Source organism: Thalassophryne amazonica, chromosome 4, assembly GCF_902500255.1.
Source record: "Thalassophryne amazonica chromosome 4, fThaAma1.1, whole genome shotgun sequence".
Taxonomy (NCBI): Eukaryota; Metazoa; Chordata; class Actinopteri; order Batrachoidiformes; family Batrachoididae; genus Thalassophryne; species Thalassophryne amazonica.
The window spans coordinates 22,996,077-23,004,407 of NC_047106.1; positions in this window are offsets into that span (position 1 = coordinate 22,996,077).

Consider the following 8,331-nt stretch of genomic DNA (forward strand, 5'->3'; position numbering starts at 1 on the left):
TAAGCAGCAGTCTCTGAGCCATTCCTAAACAATGAAAAAAATCGACGAGAGGGTGGGCCACTCCTCACTCAAAGACTGCCCACAGGCGAATGACGTAACCGACAGGCGTGAAAAAACTCTCGCATGCCCACGAGGGTTCAAGCATGTCTGATGTAATCACACGTGATTCAAATCCATATGGTTTTTGAAAAAAATAATAAGGTCGGATACTTTTCTAATAGACCTCGTATACTAAAAGTATGTTCCTCTTTTATTATTTTTTTTTTTGTGTGTCCAAATTGACTCCCTTCTTTAAGTATGCTATTCCATGTTTTACACTGTTAAGTCCTCCCCTGCCTTTTCTGATGGGGTCTTTTGTATATTTCATTGAGGGAAACAGAATCGCACCAAGCTTGGTTTTAAAATAATTTACACCCAGTTAAAGATTCAATTGTTGCAATTGCACCTTATGTTCCGAAATCACAAGCAGCAACAAGTTAAATGACAATAGTTTTAAGTCATATGCTGGGTTCACGTGTTGATGAGAGAGGGGGGAAAAAAATCTCCATTATTGGAGATATTGGATGCACAGGGAAGACAGTGATTTTAGCGTAATTGAACAAGCAATAATTAAAGCACAGATTGTAGAGCCCGACGGATATGGATTTTTGAGGCCGATGCCGATAACGATATTTGGATGGAAAAAATGCAGATAATCGATAAATCGGCTGATTTGCCGATAGCCAACAAATCAGCCGATATTATTATTTTTTTTAAATGAATAAAATGTTCTTTTTTGGACCCTTAAAAAAGGTATGAGCTGAAAGCTGAAGCTTTGTCCTCATATTGATTAACTTTATAACAGAGAAGAATTTTCAAGTTCAAAAAATGCAATCAAGAATTAAACCTTTGTGAAATTAGCAAATACATATCCTTAAAAAGAGTTGTGAAATACATCTCATCTTACTACATAAACTGAGTTAATCAAACTGAGTTGAACTGAAACGGGAGAAATGTGGGGTGAATGTAATCGCAAAGTTATTACAAACAACAGCCTTATAAACTTGTTTGCTTTTGTCAGCCGATCAGTCCAGTGTGATGGCGAACTACGGGGGCGGTGATGAACATATTTAAGCAGGGGTATAAGCAGCTCTCAGTTGAATGGAGTCAGGGCTCCATCTACTGGACAAACGGTGCAGGGACATTTTACATTGCCGACACAAACATTATTTCAGTAACTTCTGTTTGAGAAATTATCGGCGTTCTATCGGCAAAATTTGGCCAATAGTGAGTACTTTGAAAAGGGCTTATATCGGCCGATAATATCGGCCGGCCTCTAACAGATTGATCTTTCTTATTTCCAACCTTCACCATATTAAAGCATTGTTAGCAATCAAGTCTGAGCATTCTGTTGACTCTTCATAATTTCTTGTGAAGGGTCCTAGAACAATTGTAGACTCACAGTATAATACTTATGAAAAGAAAATACGATACATGGGTGTTTTTTTTGTTTTGTTTTGTTTTTTTGTATCGCTAACATGCTGCTATTTTGTTTAATTTTATTGACTTCCGAAACTAAATTTTCAAAAGTAGATTTAGTGGAGACCAAGCCATTATCAACAGTCGTGAGTCAGAGACTTGACTTCGAGCAATGTCTTAGCATGGCTGCGATTGTTAAAGCGTAAAGTTATCCTTTAAGGGAAATACACAATAGCATGTCAACATTCAGGCATCTTATACAACAGGAACGATATCGTCAATCATATGCTCATTAAATAACTTAAAATTGTACTTACAGCTAATTGTACCTGGACAAACTGTTAAATCTCAAAAGCAGTAGCTACTTAGCACTACAGAGTCTCTTTTCCATGTGCCACATTAGATCTTAAAGATTATTCAGCATCTTCGTCACTGCCATCATGCCAAGTCGAAAATTTTAACTTGACCGCACGGCCCGTCTCAGTGCATGATTCCAGCCGTTGGTGACGGTGATGTTTTCAGTCATCCTCTAATCAGAAAGCGTAAAATATCTTTCATACAGCAACGTGTGAATGCAGCCTTGTAAACCACAATGGTGAGGTTTATTTTAACATATGATATACAATCTTGTGTATGTCAGTCTACACTTATTTTTTAATGAAATCTGTTTTTCCAAATTTAGTTTTATGTGTAACGAACTGTGCCATTGTTTTATTTTGGCGTTCCACTTGTGTTAACGGTCTTTATTTTTCCCTGTAATGGCCTCAGTTTGTGCCACATTCTGAAGTGTTGATACAGCTGTCACACTGTTTGTAGGACACACAGTTGGAGGTCCTTACATTCCACCAAAATGTAGTCTGTCTGCCTGATGCCAAACATTATTAGCGTAAATCATATGCTATTTGAATGCACATTAAACATAACTAGGGCTTGAACTATTGATTTATATTCATACCTAAATACATATTTCACCACTTATTTGAAAAGCAATCAGGAATGTCAGACTTACTCATAAAGACGTACTGTGTAAGATTATTTATTTATGCTTATGGTTTCAGTGAAGAGACAGAGGACTATTAATAATCTGATAATCAGGCCAGCTACAACTTTTTACTGCCGCAAAAATATATATCTTACTGCCAATCATAAATGTGCCAAAAGTCCATAGTTTGTCTTTTTTTTTTTTTTTTAAGAAACAATACAGCTGGCTCTACATTTTTAGTTTGCTCACATTGTAGCTACTTGCCAAAGCTTTCCAGTTTCACTAGCCACCACAACTAATGGTGGCAGTGCTTGGAGCCAGTTTTTGAATAAAATGAACTTTTTTCTTTTTCTTGATAATAATCTCAAATAACGGTGCTTCAAGAGCAGTTTAAAAAGTTTCTACAAAAAGGTCAAATTTCATTTTCCTCAATCTTCCAACATATCGTACATCTCTTGGTGCATCATTATTATAGTCTGTGTCTTTAAATATATTTGAGACAGCTTGCTGATTGAAATTGTGAACAAGACTGATTCTGGATCAGTCTACCAAACTTTGATTCCAACATCTAAAATAAGGCAGTTTGGTCTGTTTAACAGTTTTAAGTAATGCAAATATGTTCATTTGAATGTTTGATTTTGATTTGTTTTGGGGTTTTTTTGGGGGGGGGGGGGGTGTTAAGGCTTTGAAAGATTCTGTTCTAGTCTCTCGGTAACTAATAGTGCTTTTTTAAACAAACTGCTTAAGACATTTTACAGACTGAAAACTATTCTAAAAAATAATTGGCATTATCCGGGACTGAGTCGTGGGGGCAACAGCTCCAGGAGGGGGTCCTTTAGTCAACCCCCAACAGTCTAATGATGCTGTGATTTTATGTATTTTGTCCTTTAAAGTCCTGTTTTTTTACTACATGGTGAATAATTTTTAGCAGTCTTTGGAAGTAGCTAAAAACACCTGCCTAATGACCCCTATTTTTTTAAGTCTTTGTTACTGCCAGAACCTTAGTAACTTAATTCTTGATTGCCTGAGTTTATAAACAGCTTGTAATTGACATTACAATCAGATAACACAAAATGTTCCATTATTACCCAAACTCGTAATGTGATTTTTAAGGATCATTGCAAAATGTCTTTATATATATATATATATATATATATATATATATATAATTTTTTTTTTTTTTTGAACAACCAGTGCTTCCACCAGGCCATGTAAGAATGTGTTCATGACATTAATGTATTTGTAGGTAATGAGGGCACCTATGGTGTTCAGGAATAGAAGCATACCCACAGCTGGAAAAGTCATATAGCAACAAAACCAACAACAGACTTTACATGTTTTGCAAACAAAAGCCTTTCAATTAAAAGTAACTGATCACTTTTTGCTTCAAAGGACATAGTATCAGAAGCAGTGTCTGTTAAATTGTGCTAATAACCTTTAACTTACATGGTGTTAAAGTTGTTGACAGTATAATTGTCATTTGTTTGACTATTGTGTTAAAAAATAAAAACATCAAAGTGGTTTGTTAAAACCATATATAATGCCATCTATGTGGAACGTTTGTGTTTGCAGTTGTAGCGGTACAACCTTCATTACGTTAACGACAAAAGCAAAAGAGCGCAGGTTAGTTGTTGGTCATCATAGCGGTCAATAAAACTTAACTGTGCCAGAGGAGATTCAGGAGCAGTGTCAGTGATGTTTGAAAAGTAAGTTAACTCTGTATTGCTGAAAGACACTTGTCCTGCACATTTCATACGGTTCCAGTTTGGACAATCAAACGGTTTGATGTTTGTTTGTCTAGTCGATGCCTTAAACCGATTTTGTCAGTCTTCGTAATGCAGTCATTTTGTCTTCTCAAATTGACACACTAAATGAGGTGAAATCACCAAAGAAACTGATGATTATATGTGTTTGCTTCTTATTTTTTAGAAGCCTATTTATCTCTGTTCCTTCTGGGCCAATAACTGATCAACAGCAACTGTATGAAAAATCGTACGTCATTATATACAGTACATAGTCATTGTTTATTATGTTTGTGATGTCAGGATAAATCTGTCAGTTGTCGGTTGTGTTGTTCAGCTGTAATTGGTACTTACAGGAAAAGTTTTGGAATAATTTCTGGAGATTTTTGATCAGAACTAAATAAAATGTGAAATCTTTATTACATGGACGACTACTCTTTCCTTGATGCCTAAAGGTGGGTTGACACTTGCACGACTTTGATCTGCTCACTTGCACACACTCTGCCGTGCAGCAGAGTAAACTCGTCACAAACTGTTGTAAACTGCGTTGCTTCGTGCAAATGCACAAAAAAAGCTTTGAAAAGTTGAAAATCTGTCACGCATAAATTACGTGAACATTGCGCAATTAAACTGCGAGTGTGATTGTGTCAGTGCATCACAGTGCAGCTCATCTGAACAATTATAACAAGATGTTAAATCCATCATAAACATACTTTTACAGATACTCATACAAAGGAATGAACATGCAACTGTCTTACCAACCATTACAATATAAACATTACAAATAATTACCTTTTTGACGGTTCCAATTGCATTCTCCACAGCATGAAGCACAGGAAAGAGATGGGGGGGGAGCTGCAGATGACAGTCCTCTGATTCTGGAAGCAATTTGAGGTGGTTTCAACAGCCAAAAGATTAATCCACTATGAAATAATTATTTTAAATACCCAATGTCCAGCACACAAAGCACAGCATCTAGCCGGGAACGCATTGGGTGGCATCGTCATGACGAAGTGCGCAAGAGTGCAGAGCCAAAATGCAAGCAAGTGTCAATGCATCTTAAGTTGTTTGTGGTGTTCAGCTGAGTGCTTTGCCTGGGTGAATGTGAGGCATCGTTGTAGAGCACTTTGAGCTTCTGCTTCAGATAGAAAAGTGCTGTAGAAATGGCATCCATTTACAGTGGGAGATTTACAGATTTCTAATATTGTTACACACACTAATTTCAGATCTGTAATCTTCACAAGTGAATTTATCAGAACTGGGAGAATTGAATCGGTACATTTCTGAAGTCCAAATAACAGGGCATCTTGTGTATTCAGAAAAGAACTTAAAAATAAACGGCAGTCTTTATTTAAGATGGGGACTTGAACACATGAAGTTACTAAAGCCTGAATTTGCAAAGTTGGAAATAAACATAATGAGGTAAATCTGTCTTCAAAGATCCTGCCTGAGAGGTTTGTAACTGCTGGATAAGACAAATATAACTGTCTAGAGGATTCTTCCTATTCATAGCAAAATGTCTGAACCGCAGAGTGCAACAAAGCGCACAGAGTGACGGTTGGCTCGGTGCGTTGCAGTTGTTTAGAAGGACTAATGATAGACTCGGCAGCTAAAAGAGAGTTTGTGTTGTCTGGCAGACTGCAGATGAGAACCTCGCCTCAGAATGGTCTAATTATGATAGTCTGGATGGTTCCTCCACTTAGATAATTTAGCCAAAGAAAAGAGAAAAACAACCATTGTTGAGTCTTCTAGCGAGACAACCCTCTGGTGAAACCTGACATGGGGTCCGATATAATTTAGCCGCGTGGTTTATGTGAATATAATCATTTAATTTGTACCTGTCTGCAGTAGTTAGAGTGTAGGTTATTACCGAGGGTAGAATCCTGCCACGCTCTGCTCTATCCAAACATTAAAATTGTTTGTGAAGTGCAGACATAATGGTTGTCAGTAAATCTATTTGTTCCGTGTATTGGGAGCTGGGGCAACTCAGGATTTTTCCCACTTCTGAAACTGGCTGCCATGTCTAGAAGGGCACTGCACACTTGCATCATAGGAATGAGGCTCTAAACCTGATGACTCAGCTTCCAAGCAACCTTGCAGATTGCTTTATCTTAACTGGATTAGGATAATGGTTTGTGTAAAATTTTTCTGAATTGCATAAAATGTTTGTAAATTTTAATAATACTTCCCCTTCTGGACCACAGGTTTGTGCACTTCTAGAAGTCTTGTGCAGTTGCAGAATTGTGTGTGTGTGTGTGTGTGTGTGTGTGTGTGTGTGTGTGTGTGTGTGTGTGTGTGTGTGTGTGTGTGTGTGTGTGTGTGTGTGTGTGTGTGTGTGTGTGTGTGTGTGTGTTGGGGGGTGTTGGTGCAGTTATTTTTGCTAAGCAATAGGCTAGTCATAGGCTGGGGGGTTGTGTGGGGGATTACTATGGTTACTGCGGCTAAGCAACAGCCCAGTCAAGGATATGGGGAGGGGCATTGCTATGGTTAGTGTTGTGAGGCAACAGGCCAATCAAAGGCATGAGGGGTTGTGTGTGTGTGTGTGTGTGTGTGTGTGTGTGTGTGTGTGTGTTGGTGCATTTATTTTTGCTAAGCAATAGGCCAGTCATAGGCTGGGGGGGGGGGGGGGATTACTATGGTTACTGCGGCTAAGCAACAGGCCTGTCGAGGATATGGGGAGGGGCGTTGCCATGGTTAGTGCTGTGCCGCAACAGGCCAGTCAAAGGTGTGTGTGTGTGTGTGTGTGTGTGTGTGTGTGTGTGTGTGTGTGTGTGTGTGTGTGTGTGTGTGTGTGTGTGTGTGTGTGTGTGTGTGTGTGTGTGTGTGTGTGTGTGTGTGTGTGGCACGGCGCGGTGGGGGCGCTCTATGGTTACTGTTGCTAAGCTAGTGAAAGATGCACATACACTCAAAAAAAATTACTCATTGGATGAACTCACTTCAATTATGTGCAGGATTTCCATCTAATAAATACATGTAGCACCAACGCACATATATGCAAGATAATTTAATTAAGTTGGGACGACATATATTTATTAGATGTAAATCCAATCCACTGAGTCAGTTTTTTGAGTGACCACTGACTTTTATGTAGAAGAGTCAAGGTTAATTTTGAATTTTTATCTTATATTTCACCAGGAAAGTTGTGCTTTTAATTCCAGCCATACCCGGTTCACACTCACACATGAAACCTGCCCACATTCTGATCTCTTGGCTGTTGTACAGTTCTACTGAATCTGTGTTGCTCAGAGGCACCTCGGTGGTGGTAATGGAGGTGAAACAAGTGTTCTGTCACATCCCCAACAAACTGATAGGTAAATGTGGATTGAACTAGTGCCCCTCCGGTCACAAATGAACATCCCCAACTGAAACCAGGTACCTCTCTTCCACCAACTCTGCTCACAACCTGAAGTCTCGCTCTGGGTTCTATGACTGATTCACTTGGAAAGTTTGCCTTTTGATGTGAACTATCACTGCTGAGTTTCAGCTCGTGCTCCCGATGGGTACCGAGCCAAAGGTCATCGAGACCAGATCTGACCAACCGTGTCAAGCAAAACGTGTTCCTGATCACATCAGAAGGTAATTTCACTGATAAGCTCCTCCCTTGACTCAACAATGGAGTTCATCCATTGGGGAACAGACACGCACTCTTGGCTCGATCAGCTTGTCCTCACAGAAAAATGTTAGTGCGTCTGAAAAAACAGAAAAGCTTAGGAAAATGAGTGGTGCAGTTTTGTTGAAAGTCAGCGACTTCTACATCTATGTGATCTCCTCTGTGCATCAGCTGTGCTCGTCATACTGCGCCGTAAGATGTCACCATCACTACCAGATACTTGCTGCTAATCACTGCAGCTGAACGGTAAGAGATACTTTGTTGGTTATGATGAAAGGTTGTCTTCTGTGTTGAACAGGTGGTACCAACCTGTTCCATGAATACTGAAAGGTGGACCAAATCCTGTGTGTATGCTTCTGAAACTGGTTGCACACTTCTGGAATCAGAAGTAAGCTGATGTCTTGTGCACCTTGTAACCTTGCAAATCACTTTCTCTTAAATGGGCTGGGCTTTACTGAACAGAGTATTGTTTGATAAAGATTTAGAAGAGGTTTAAAATTATTTGAGATGGTCCAGTTTCCACAATGTCATGCAGCCAC